This window comes from Tupaia chinensis, unplaced genomic scaffold, assembly GCF_000334495.1.
Source record: "Tupaia chinensis unplaced genomic scaffold, TupChi_1.0 Scaffold000139_1, whole genome shotgun sequence".
In the NCBI taxonomy this organism is placed as follows: domain Eukaryota; kingdom Metazoa; phylum Chordata; class Mammalia; order Scandentia; family Tupaiidae; genus Tupaia; species Tupaia belangeri.
The window spans coordinates 39387-53930 of NW_006159609.1; the positions used below are offsets into that span (position 1 = coordinate 39387).

Sequence of the window (14544 nt, forward strand, 5' to 3'; positions counted from 1 at the left end):
CGTCTCCTGGAAGGAATCTGAGAAGCAGGAGAGGGAGACCGAGGCTATCCTCGTCTAAACCCTGAGACTACGTGGCTTCGAGACCCTTGTTCGCGCGCCGAGTCTGCCCTGGCGTTTCTGCCGCCCCCCGCCGCGCGCTGCGGGAGTAGGAGCCAGCCCTGCGCTGCGCCGCGCTGCCAGCTGCGTCTGCCCGAGCGCGGCACGTGCTCCCGGCGCTGGCGCGAGACAGCGAGCGCCACCACCGCGGGCCCGCAGCGGTTCTGCCTGCTGCCACTGCTGCCACCGCTGCCTTCATCGCCGCCACCAGCGCTCCAGCTGCAGGAAGGCCGCTATGAGAGCGCGGAAAGCCTGCGAGTAGCCGCTGGCTGGGGGCGCGAGGCTCAGGGCGCACACCTGGTAAGCACAGCGCGTTTTCCTTTCTCTCCGCTGTAGTTACCTCGCATGTAGGATACCGCCGGAGCCCCTCCCCCAGCGCAGGGATGGAGAGCCACCAGGCAAGGGGCGGGAGCTCGGGCTACAGGGACCCAGGAGGGCAGGTGGTGGCCAGGTGGAGGACTGGTGGAGCCAGGGACGCTGAGAGGTCCTGCAAGTTTAGTAAAGTCACCCTGAAAGGACGTGGGCTCTGTGAATCAGACAGGAATCTGGAGTCAGGAGCCCAGGCTACCGCGGCATCTCTCCAATGGGAGGTTTATGAAGATCATTTTGCTTTTATTTGCGTAAGTGAAGGATTCAAGTGGGCTCGTTTCCATAGAAAACGAACTAAAAAAAAATTCAGAGAAGGAAAAAAAAATGAGAGATTTGAGCCAAAAGAGGCGTTCGGAGCTCGCTCGCTCTCTCACACACGCATACCAATACATGTGCATGAAAGGCTTGCATTTAGCAAGGGAGGGGGGTTGTGGGGCTCCTCTATCTTTGAGGCCATTAGGTGTTTGAGGGTGGCTAATAAGAGCACTTGCTGATGCTTTACCCCGAGAGGAGGCAGGAAAGGCAGAACATGGTCGGGTGCAAATCTCAATGTTCTATTTCCGAAATGACACTTCCATGACTATGGTATCTGCAGGGAGAGGTTTTCTAGAATCGTGAGCCATTTTAAAAGGGTACACCTGCAACTCTGGACCCATAAACTCAAGTTCACTTACAGTGGGGCCAGGAAGACATCGGTACTCTTGGTTCCTTTATGGAACTTCCGCAAAGGCTAGTGACAGAAATAGGGACCTGGGGGAGAAAGAGGAAAGAGAAGGGAGGTGAATGGGACTGAATGGTGTGTGGGCTGAGGGAAGGAGCAGAAGCCGCCCAGTCAGGCTTGGCATCACTGTGCTCATTCAGTCCTAGTGTGAGTAGTCCCAAGCTGGTCTCTGGGAAAATGTGTGACCTTGAACAAGTCCCTGGACCTTTAATAAGTTCAGTTTCTCCATCTGCAAACTATAGAGGTCATTCTGCGTTTGGGGACATTAAAAACTCATGTAATAGTATCTCTGTCGTGGTTTGGGGATCTGCATACAAGGAAGAAAGAGCCTAGAAAATATGGATAATAGATGATTCCAGATATTCCCCTTCAAAGTACAAAGGTAGTTGCAAGGTCCTGGATGTGCTGTTGGGATCATGCATGCTGAGTGAGAGGTCTGTGGAAATGATGAGGGCAATGAGATACCCAGCCTGCAGCCAGAGGACCTGGAGTTCTGGAAGATGCTTGGAGAGGTCTTGATCTACAGAAGCTAATGTCACGTGTGTTGTCCAAAGCTAGCAACTGAAGAAAGAGGGTTGGTGGCAAGCTATGAAGTTCTTTGAATTTGTGGATTTGAAAATTATCCAGAATTGCCTCTAACACAAGGAAAATGAGTGACATTCCAGTTTAAAGGTTGACCTCTCACAGCATCAGGAAGAAGGTTTTAGAGTGAGATAGGACTGTGCTGTAATCTGAGCAGAGGGGTTAGGAAGGGGCAGGGGAGTGACTCTTTCTCTTAGAAAAAGGGTTTTTCTATTGCTAGGCGACAGCTGGCATTTACCATGTCCTTGACACTTCCTTCCTGTTGTCTGAAGAAAGCATGGGTACCTTCCCCTCTTTAATTCAGGTTCCTTCTTAGAATTTAGGGATTTGCATTCCAGGTGCCAGAGATGGTGAACCTGTGAAAAGCCAAATCTTTGTGGTGCCTGCAGTCTCCCACCACCTGAGCATCTGGCTGCAGTGTTGGTCCACCCATTCAGATTCGCCGTGTTCCTAAAGGAACTCACTGTGCCACTTGGTGGCACCAAAAAGTTGCGCTAAAACTCTGTTCTCTATAAATACAAACTACCACCCCTCCCTCCTCCGCTCTCTCCTTTCCCCCTTCCCCCTTTCTCAGTAGCGGGGAGATTGCTGCACACGCCGCCCTCAGCTCGGCTGTTCTGCACGCACAGAGCGCAAGGGATGAGCTTGAGATCATCTTGGGGAGGGGGGAGCCCGGGACTGGAGAGGCCGTCTCTGCCCCGCTGATCCCTGCGGCCCAACTTTACAGGGGGCTAGCTAGACCGCGGCTCACTGCACGCTGCGCGGCCAGGAGGGGGGTAAGCTTGCTGAGTGTCTGTGTGCCAGTGTGCCCTGGCCCGAGCAGGATTTAGGAGCTATTAGCTTGCTGAGTCGCTCACAGTTTGGTTTGGGGGAGGGAGATGCGGCTGGAGCGGGGGAGGCCAGAGCCGACGAGGTTCACGTCTGCTCCATTTGTGGGGGCCTTCGTTAAACCTGTTGGTGAAAAAGATGCAGGCAATGGGAGGGAAGGGCTGCATGGACTGAGAAAGGAATTCTGCATGCCTTCGGACCCGACTTCCCGCTCCTTAAGAGTGCGCGTGGTTTCAAATGCAGAGGTGCTCCCCCAAACCGCACTAGGGCTCCGAATTGACAGAAGCAAAGGTCTGAGAGTTAAGGCAGGAAAATCGCTTCCCCACAGACAGGTTAGCTTCGGCGCTGTGGCGCCTGCTGCAGGAAGAGAGGGACAGCGGATGGTGCTGAAAGCTCATCTCTCACTCAGTCTAAAGTGCCCCACAGCAGTCTGAGCATGCCCTCCTGCTCTTCCCTCTGCCGGTGGATTTGTATTTCCCTTGGAACACAAAGCCTGCTGGTTACCTCAAGGCGGCAGCATCACCGGCATACGGAGGAGAAAGCCCAGGCTACAGCGATTTGGGGGAAGAGAACCCAGGGCAGACCCACGAGTGTGAAGGCTAGTCGGTGGCTGGAGCCTAACCTGCACTTAGGACCTCTCAGGGGGGAAGTGGCAGTCTGCGGAGAGGGCTCTTCCACCCTGTTCTTGAATTTCCAGCTGCCCCTGTTTCCCTTCGGAGCAGGTGCTGTGAGGGACACTGAGGAGATAACAAGCACGTGTGCTTATTTAGTTAGGTGCTGTCTCAGCTGAACTGAAAGCTTAAATAGCAAGGCAGGTAGATTCTCTGACACTTTACATCTCAATAAGAAATTGACATGGTGGGAAGCAGCTTCTCCCTTCCACCTTCGTCTCCATTTCCCGCGTGGTGTTTTGTTCAAGGTTCATCATGACTGAGGAAGGCTCATCTGCATCCCTAATGCTGCCCACTGGCTGTTTGGAGCAGACAAGGAAGCATTGTCTTGGGCTAAGTGCAGACCCTGCCTCCTCCAGTGGGCCACAGTCGAGGGTTTTCTGTGGAAGGCTCTAAGTTATACAATATTCTTTTGTGAGTTTTGAAGTGTTCAAGTGTGCTACCTCTTGTTAGGTGTGCTCTGTGCTAGTCTCTTCATGAAGTATGGGGAATTTTATTCTTTAATTTCTCTGTTACCCATGTAATTACACATTTAAGAATCAATTTAGACTATTCCTGTCTTTTTCAAATGTTGATTTCCATTTAAGGGGAGCATTGGTTTGGGAATCGAAAATACTGCTTTCTGAACGCATCAGGTTAATCTCCAGCGGAAACATTTTCAGCACTCCGGACAGATCCTTCAAGGTTTCTTAGGGAAAATATGCATAGAATACTTTCTAAATATCTGCTGCTTTTAAGAAGAAGAGGAAGAAGAAAACGCTTCCTATAGTCATTTACACTCTGCAGGACAAAATACGCCATCTAGATGATTTCCCTCACACCCCCTAGAGCTTTGTGTTATCACATGGCTGTGTTTGGCTGTGAGCTATGTGTTCAAGAGAAACCAAACTTCAGTGCTCATTTATGAAAGGACATACTAAGATGATCTGGATGAAAGGATAGTATTTGAATGATCCCAATACTTGACCAGCTCATCGCTTTACTTGCAAAGATAGACACATGCCTCCACCTTCACTTCCTAGTACACATTATACACATGACTACAAAAACCTAAGGAAAAACATAAAAATTCACTTTGGATGCCATCCAATATGAACTATCCAGATTTTCAGTATACTTGATTAACTAAATTTCATTTTCAGCTTTTTCTCTGATTATAGACATCATTATGTTTCCTGGTACAATAATTTATCTCATTCAACATGCTTATTTTTTGTTACTAAGGATTTTAATAATTCTGCTTATTTTTCTTCAAGGTATATTGACTATGTTATAGAGTCTTACTATATTTTTTTTTTGCAGAATAACCAGAGCATTTTAGATAGAAAAACTCAATATTGATAAAATTTGGTAGAAAAATGTGAGGTAAAGTTAATCATAAAAAAATGTACTTATTGGTATTTATATACCAATTTATCCCAGGCTTTCTATCTTGAGATGAAAAGAAACACATCCAAACATTTCTTCTCATACCTTTTTCATTTGTCTATATTGATAGATGAATAGGTAGACAGATAAAGGGTAAACCAAATTTATTAATACAAAATAACACCTTTTGATAGATATTGACTGTGAAATATATGCTTAAGCTAATTTGGTTTGTTTGGAGTTTGGATATACCTAAGGTGTGTTACTATTATGCAGGAACGGTCTACATTTTGGGAATTTGCATCATTATATTCAAAGAATATTAGTCCTGGATCTGAGTCTCTTTAATCAGTGAGTGGAGCTTAGAAGAACATAAAAGAACAGGAACATAAACCAATATTTTTTTAGTTTATTATGTATCTGTACAACCCCAAAAAAGAACATTTAAATTTTTAATGATTGATATTTGTAAACTGCATATCTTCTTAATATTCCTTTATCTCAGTTGATTAAAAGCTAGTCCTTAAAAATGTCATATCATGGACTTGTTTTCCTGTCCATTAAATCCAGAGAGAAGAGGGGGGAAATCTATATTTTGGCAGTCCTATTCTTGTTTGAATGATATGTGTCTTTGGTTAGGAGAGGCAACAAACCAAGAAAAGTCTTGGTGAAGACTCATCCCTGCTTTAATAAACCACTTATTGTGCACATCAAGAGTCATGCTAAGAGCTATATATGATAGTTCACTTAATACTCATATCAGTAATAGGGGGCATTATTTGTTTTTACTTTTCTGTTCTGAAAATTGAGGTTTTATTTTTTCTGCCACTGTCACAGAAAAATGGAAATGGGAGGAAATGAAAAAAATATATATCACTGACGTGTTTGGAACTGGACTTGACCTGTTTCCATCATACTAAGCCACTTAACCTTTGGTATGCCAGAATGTAGTGAAATTATTTTATTATGGTTTCTTGTGGATTGTGGCATGACTGGAGTCTAGACGCTTGCACCAGATTGTGAGTGTGAATGTCTACTTTGGGGCTTACAAGTTGTGTGACACGAGGCAAGTTACTTAAGTTGCTGCACCTCTGTTTTCTCATTTAAAAAAATGGAGACTAGGGGGACCAGCAGTTGACGTAATGGCTATGTCACTGGATTCCCATGTAGTTTACTGTAGTTTGAGTCCCAGACCTGGTGGCTTAAAACTCAAGTTCGGGTGGATGTGCGTGCATGCCCAAGATCCTGAGAGGAGAATGGAGGAGAAGGGATTGTGGCATGGCCATTCCCCCTTGAGGGGGGGTGGTGTGATTTTTCACTTTCTGTCTCTCTGTCTCTCTGTCTTTCTGGTGAGCGCATATGCCCTATAGTAAAAACCTCTTCAAAAATAAAAAAAAAAAGGGGGACTAGGTTATAATGATATTAGTATCACTGAGGGGTAGGATAAAAAAATAACACAAATGTAAATAAAGTGATTTATCCATAGTGAATAGGTATAAATATTAGCTTTGACTATAAATTTTATCCAGACCCTTGGTAGTTAAGTGTTTTTTGGACTAACCATGTGATTAAATTTAGTATAAACTACTGTGGATTGCATTTTAACCTTATTTTGTGAATTTACCAATAAAAAATGACAGTAAGAAAGATTAAACAACTTTTCAAGTTCTCCACAGATTGTAAAATGACAAAGCAAGTATTGATATTTAAATCCAGAAGCACCTAATTCCCAAACCCTTTTTAACTATGATACAATGCTACTACCTGGACACATGTCTCAGTTTTTTGAATTCTCATATTGAGTCAGCAGCACTTTCTTCCTCCACAAGGGAGTGTGCAAACATTTCTTTTTCTCATATATTCAAAATTATTTAAAAATACGCAGGCAAATGTTTGGAGCTAATCAAGAAACAAAAATAGTACTTGATTGCTGTTTCAAATATCTTTTTAACTCAAACTATTCAAGATATTTAAAGGAAAGACTTAGAAACAAGCAAAATGTATTTTATACAGATATGATTCTGTTACTCTTATAACGATAACCAATCTAGGAAGAATCCTCTAATGACTAGTTGTCACTGTAATTCTTGTTATAGGCCACGGACTAAACTCTTCAGCATAAGTGTTCTACAGAAAATGAAAAGCTCATAATCACACCGTCACTAGTGGGCTCTGTAATAATGCAGCCTTCTTACATGTATTATCCTTTGCAGAGGAATAATCAAAAATATTTGTAAACACTCAATTTTCCTTCATGCATCGTATTGCAGAAGAATTCGTTAAACATACAGTAGTATTACTTATTTTAAAATCAATAAAATTAGATTTTGAAAAACTGTGAATGACTGTATAGAAATATCACTCTTATTATCTTGCTAAAACGTTAATGAACTTTGTATTTCATATTAATAGCAGGCTTTAAAGTGGGAAATTATGTCATAGGGCACTCTCCTCATGTTCATTTACTGTAATCTGTAGATGTTCAGAATTATGCTTAGTTAATGAAAGGCAATATCATCTTTGACTCTACTCTCACAGTTTAATTTGTATTTCTCAAAGGGAAACTGCAAACCTCAAAACAAGATAATACGGAATCTAGTTGCCAAGTGAAGAAGGAATAAAGCAACTCATTCCAACAATCCCTCTAGGATTTTTTGGAAATTTCAGGAAAAGGCTTTATGGGACTGATGTGTCCAGATTGGCTCTTAGTTGTGTCTTTGATGCTTATGTCAACATGAGCAGCGTGACTCATGTAAATCAGTGGTTTTCACATAAATCATTGGAGTAACTTTGACCTGCAAAGGACACTTGGCAATATCTAGAGACATATTTGGCTATCACAACTGTGATGGAGTGCCATTAGCATGTAGAGGACAGAGACCAGGGATGCTGCTATACATATTGTGCAATGCATAGGACAATAGCCCTTCTCAAAGAGAGGAATTATCTAGTCTGAAGTGTCAGTAGTGCTATGTTGAAAAACGCTGATCTCAACAATGCCAATAAACAGAGTGACTTAGGTTTACTCAATTTGTTTGCGTGGTTCCTGATTGTAACTTATGGGCATGGCTTAATATTTTCATGGAAAAGTAAAATCTCCAGAATGGTTTGCAATCATTACATAAGGTTCAAATAAGCATCCCAAGTGGCCCTTTGGGAGAAATTATCATCTGATTATATTGAGTGTGGGCTTTAGAGACAGAGATCATTGGGTTTATGTCCTAACCCCTGTCATTTATTATAGATGTGAGATTTGGGGTGATTTTTCACCTCTCATCCCAATTTCTAGTGGCATTAATATAGCTAGTAACTATACTTACTTTACAGGGTTTTGTGAGGCTTACATTAAATAATGTTTATGTGTTAGCACAAAGTAAGCACTCAATACATATTAGTTAATAAGTAAATTGAAATCAAATCATAGAAATGTAAAGCCACAATTTCAAACACCTGATAATAGCCAATATAATATGGGCAGTAATGCTTTATAGTCTTTAGAGGTATGCCATAAATAATAATAATAAAAAAAGCAGCTGAAGATGGCAAAATGGATAGAAGTATAAAATCCCTGCTTGATAATTAAAGTGAGATTAGTTAACAGTGGATCACATCCTTTTTATTGGTTTGCTGCAGAAGGCTATTTCTGGTATTCATAGACTACTGAACCACTCGTTTAAATGATTTACAACAATATAGTGCACTTTTATTCTGCTACCAACACTTTTTAATTACTGCATAAAATTACAGATTTAATCTTGGCACCATACAATTATATGATCCTTTTGGTTGAAGGTGGGAAGATTCAATGAAAATATGGGCTATTCTTTGTCCTGGGCTAAACAGAGTGGGTGCTGGACTTTGTTTATAGGGTCACAGATGTGTGCTTGAAATATCAATGGCAATAGCTCTTTCTTCAGACTGTAAGGTTCTTGGTATCATTTACCTCTTATCTGTGATGTGGACTTGTTTATAGGAAAACATATCAAATGCATCCTTGGCATCTACACTATTGACACCCTTCACTGAGGCTCTTGCTGAGGCAGAAGGAATCATTTTAGTGTGATACCCTGAGCTGTGTGATTTGCTTGCGTGGGGATTAAGTTATATAAGAGACATCTGTGTCAGAAAGATGGTCAGTATTTGAGAAGATTGTTGAAAATAAATGACAAAGTGAGCTGTGAATCTGATTACAATATAGGTTGCCACTTATGGCAAATTCTACATATCTTGTTAACATTCAGTTAGACTAACTATACTATGAGGCTCTATGGCTACCTGAAACAAAATCTTTTTTGAGTATTAAACATATGTCTATTGTTTGCTATAATGGGGTTGTAATCAATTTTACTATGCCATGAACGTAGAAATATAACTTTGTTTATTATTAACTATTTTAATTTATTACTATAATTATTCATTTTAGCAGATGGAGACAGAGAGAGAAAGATACAGGAAAACTGGGAAAGCAAGTCACCAGGTCCGGGACTTGAAAAATGGTCAGCCATGTTGGAGTCTAGCACCTTAACCACCACTCCACCTGCTGACCCTTTACCTTGAAAAAAGCATTTTAGAGCTGCAGAAAATAGGACTTGGAATTAATATACCATATGCATTGAACTATTTATACATTTATACACTTTCATGTAAATGAAAAGTCTCCATATTTTTAGATTTAAAAATTAGACCATTTTAAAAGCATTTAAAAAGAAATTTTATGCTATAGCATGAGCATACTACTTTTTTCTCCCTAACAACATACTACTTCTTCCACATAAGATATATAACCTAAAAAAAATACATTCTCTGAGACTATTTATTTCCTGATATATAAAATGGGGATTATTAGACATTCCTACCAACATTTTTTTAGGTGAAAGTGAGATCAAGAGTGAAAAATGGCTCTGTACAGTAAAAATAAAATAGTACTTTATTACTGTTTCCTCCCTTTTTTCTTCTACTAGACCCTTATTAAAATAATGAATGAATCTTATAGTGAGATTGCTAAGAAGAAATGTACTTACAAATGATATTGTTTAGAAGCAAGGGAGCTGGGTCTCACCGAAAGAACATTGGATACTGCCTAGAATTGATGAGAAAGCACAGTAAAGTTGATAACACATTCAAAAGTCTAAATTGAGAGATGAGAAAATGTGAAAACATTTATGTCAGTAGTATCAACTGTTTAGATATTTGTGTTATAGAAATACTTTCAGGAACAAATGAAGTATGAAGTTTCTAATAGTAAACTATACACAACCTTAATATCTAATAACAGAAAATAAATAAATTTAGACATACTCATAAAATTGAATACTACGCAACTGTTAAGAGGCAATAGCTGGGGCAGCAGATGGCATGATGGTGAAGGTGCTGGAATCTCAGGAGCCAACTATGATTTGATGGTATGGTAATTTGAAAATCACAACAAATAGCTGGCTAACTAGCTAGATATTTAAAGCAGTAGTTGTTCTAAACTCAAATCTTGACTCTGCTGCTCATTGGTTTGGAAGTCTTAGCCAAACTACCATCTCTCTCTGAGCCTCAGATCCTTTGTCTGTAAGCATAAATTATTTATCATGGTGCTTATGTGCAATTAAATGTCTTCTATGGAAAACACTAAGCAAAGTTTGATCACATGATAAAATCTCTGTTTAGTTACTGTTAGCATTGTCCCATGATACTAATGGACTGATACTTAAAGATATTTAGATGAGAATAAAAATATGTGATTTTCATAGTAACATTCCATTTCAGTAAAAAATAGGCAAAAGATTATATGCTCAGAAAAGTATAGAAGCCAGACACAGACTTGTAACATGTGATTAAAACTTCATTTGAGATGACATTTTATTGGATTCTCATCCCAAGTCTACTACAAACCATTTAATCTCCATAGGTTGTGGTTAAACTGAGTCTCTGGGGCTCTCTCCAGTTCTAAGATGCTATTTCTAGTTTGTGTTTCTCTTTCTGAGGTCCTCTGTGGCCTGAATTCTTTGAGAAGAGGGATCTTCATGATATACTTTTCCATTTTCTAGGATGGTATAGAGGATAGTATCCTGGATCCTCCACTAAGCGTTTAAATAAAACACCAAGTAGAAGGCTGTTTATTTGACTTATTTATGTAGTCTAATTTGGGGCCATGATTTTAGCAGGTGCTATGTATGAGCAGATTTAACCCTCCAGGAGTCTGAAGCCTGTTACAAAAGAAAGCACATATAAATTACTATCACATTAGCTTTGTAATAAACATCAGAAGAAAATATGGATAAAGATGCCATGTGAACTCAGAGGATAGAGCAAGCACTGCAAAGGTGAGGGATCTGGGACAATTTCAGAAAGAGACTATTTTTAAATATTATCTTATTCAGTCCTCATTAAAAGTCTGTGAGGTAGGTACTACTCTCCTCTCAATTGCCAATAAAGATATGAGGCTCAGAGAGGTTAAGTACCCAGGGAACAGAGCCATCAAAAAGTAGTGTCAGGATTCAGATGAAGATCTACTTGACTCCCAACCCATGTCTTTAACAACTCAGCCATAAAGGCCATTGAAACGTATAGCAGGGGTCAGGACCAGCAAGAACAAAGCCATTGGAGTAGAGCAGTGTACTTGGACAGGAGACAAATTGAACTGGAGTAGCAGACTTCCAAGGAGGAGCAAATGGAGGGGAGATCCGGTCACAATGGAGGCTAGGGCAGAAATTGGGAAGGTAGTACCCTCAGTCCCAAACTGAAAGATGATAATAAATAATAAACATATCATATTAGTGACTTTAGAAATTTAGAAAGCACAGATAAAGACAAGGATGAAAATGAAAATTATTCATTTTTTAATTTTGTTACTGTGCATGTTTCTAGTCTTTAAGAATGAATGTATATCTACCCATAATGCAGCCTGTGAACATCAAAACATATCTTTTATTTGTGCTTCATTTGACTTAAATAATCTCATTTTTCTGCCCCCTTTCACAGGCACAGACACACACTTATTTCACAAGAGATTTCTGTTTGAAAGATTGGTTAATTTCTTTTGCTGGTTTCTCCTTATCTCTGGCAATGTATATGTTGGACTTCCCTGGGCATAGTTTCTGGAATTAATTTTTTTCTTCCTCTCTTCCTTCTCTGTCCCCTTTTTTTCTTTCCTTCTTTCTAGGTGATTTCATCCAGTCTCATGGTTTACAAAATCAGACATCTATATACTGCTGCCTCCCATATTTTTATTTTTCTATTCATACCTCTTTCCAGAAATTCAGCCTCTAATGTCTACCTGCTTATCTAATATCTCTTCTTGAATTTCTAGTAAGCATCTAAAACTTGATATCTCAAAACCAAACTTCTGTCTCCCTGTCTTCTTCTTGGTGCCCTCCACTTAGTCAACGTGGCACCATCTTTCTGTGCTCAGGCTGAGAATCTTAGTAGCCGCCTTGACTCTGTTCTTTCCCTTACAGCCCAAGTCAGAGCTGACAGCAAACCCTTTTCACTCTGTGTTCAGAATGTAGTCAGAATCCTACCAGTTCTCATCATCTGTACTGCTAGTTCCCTACCCAACCCCTGTTGTCCCTACCCTCTAAATTAGTGCAGTTTCCCAGTCACGCCCATAGCTCATGCACAGGCATCTTCAATTGTGTTAAATCGTTAGGCAGAGGAAGTCTGATGTGGTGCAGTGCTAAAATGCCCTGCTCTGTAGGCTGAACCTCTTGGGAGAATTCCGAGTTTGCCTCCAGAGACATCCCTGAGCACATGAGAGCCCATGATTTGGGACCACCCAAGATTGGGGAGCAATTGCAGCATCAAGACCCAGTCACTTTTTTCTTTCCCTCTCTTATTCAAGGAAGAAAGAAATAAACTTAACTTGTCTCTACTCTGTTAAAAACTCTTCCCCAAAACATTCTCATGCAATGTTAAAGGCAAAGCCTTTAAAATTCCAAACAGGTACAACTCATCACACTGTTGCTTAGACTGCACATCTTCCTCCTCTCTCTGCATTTTCCCTCCACCGCAGCCACAGTGGCCTCTGTGCTGTTCCTCAACACACTAAGTGTGAGTCTGCCTCAGGGATTTTGTATTTGCTTTTACCTTTACCTGGAATGTTCCTTCCTTAGATGTTGGCATGAGTCACTCCTTTCCTTCCTTTAGGTATTCACTCAAATGTTCCTTGTTCTGTTTATACTTCGTTGGCCACATTATCAAAATTTTCCACATCCCTGGCAGTTTCTATCTTGCTTCCCTGCCTTGTGTTTTGTTGTTTTGTTTTTTTTTTTTCCCTTTAGCACTCATTTGAATGTAGCAAGCACAGTTTTACTTATTTATCTTGTTTATCGTCCAGCAAATCCCTTTATATTATAGATTCCCAGAGGACATGAATTTATGTCTACTCTCTCCATAACTAAATCCTCAGGGCCTGGAAAAGTGCTTGTTACAGAACAGTTACAAACATTTGTTGGACAAATGAGTGATGCTGCCAGAACGATGTAACCTTTGTTGGTCTAACTTGGCATATCCTCTGTTAATTTCTTATATTTTGATAGCACATGGGATGACTTGTCGTTTAGCCTTATGCTGGGTTAAAGCACAATTCCCTCACATTTTCATGTCATAATTTATCTCAAAGTGTACTTTTTAGCATCTAAGCTTTGCAGCTTTAATAGAAAATATCATGGACATGTAGCCATTGTGAATCTAAGTCACATTAGGAAGAAATGGCTTCTGTCTGTCTGTCTTGTCTTTTCCTTTTTTTTTTTTTTAAGAGGTTTTTGCTATAGGGCAAGACCAGAAAGACAGAGAGAGACTAAGAGACAGAAAGTGAGAAATCATCCCTCCCCCCATGGGGGATGGTCACACCACAATCCCTTCACTTCCATTCTCCTCTTGGGATCTTGTGCATGCATGCACATGTGCCCAGTATGAGTTTATGCCACCAGGTCCGGGACTTGAACCATGATCGACTACATGGGAGTACAGTGACATAGCCATTACGACAACTGCTGCTCCTGAAATGACTGCTTTCTAATAGCATACTAAGATATAATCTGGTGACGAATGGCAGGGAAAGAAAAATATATGTGTACTAGATAACCACATGTATACTCTCCACATACTAAATAATCTTTTTTTCCTGGCATGTTCTTTATTCTCCAGTTTTCTAGGCAACACTTGTAAGACTCTATATTCATGGGAGATTCGAACTCAGTATGGGTGGCCCTTCTTTCTTATTTTAATGAACTTTGTGAATACTTGTCTTGCAGGAAGAACCAGAGAAGCACAGATAGAGAAAAAAGTATGTTAGAGGGTCATCATGTATTGACATAAATTCTGTGGGACTAGCAGATGAGTAGTGGCTACGTTGCTGGACTTCCACATGGGCAACCGCAGTTCAAGTTCCAGACCTGGTGGCATGAAACTCACACTGGGTGTGTGTGCATGCATGCCCATGATCCCAGGAGGAGAATGGAGGAGATGATTGCAGTGTGATTATCCTCCCTGGGGGTGATTTCTCACTTTTCCTTTCACTGGTTCTGTCTCTCTTTCTCTGAAGAGCACATATGCCCTAAGGCTAAAACTTCTAAAAAAGAAAAAAAAAATTGTTGGTCCAATATTTTTTAAATGATTGGCTAGTTTTTAACTTCTGTAAACTCATTATAGGAGTTGTAAAATAGAAATAATACAATAATACTGACATTTCAGGATTTTATTAGGATTATTGATAACATATACTGTTCACACAAAGACAGGCATGGTTAATGTGTCACCCATCTTCAGAATATGCAATACACAAATTATGTTTTCTTTCATTGGAACCAGTTGCTTTCCTTTCTCTTCAACCTAGATGCTGAGCATGCATCTGAGAATACGAAGTGTATGAACATTCTCTTTGGGGTCTCCTGACATCATATCCTCTTCTCTTCTAATTTC

The 14544-nt window shown here is 40.5% G+C and overlaps 1 protein-coding gene across 2 annotated transcripts in view; it reads left to right on the forward strand.

Moving 5' to 3' along the window:
- Positions 1-225: 225 nt before the first annotated feature.
- The window catches only part of GRM5 (glutamate metabotropic receptor 5), a 538746-nt gene continuing 524427 nt past the window's right edge, over positions 226-14544 (forward strand). For both annotated transcript variants that reach the window (XM_006144909.2, XM_006144908.2), the window contains exon 1: positions 226-396. The gene's annotated coding sequence lies outside the window, so the exon portion shown is untranslated. The remainder of the gene's footprint in view (positions 397-14544) is intronic.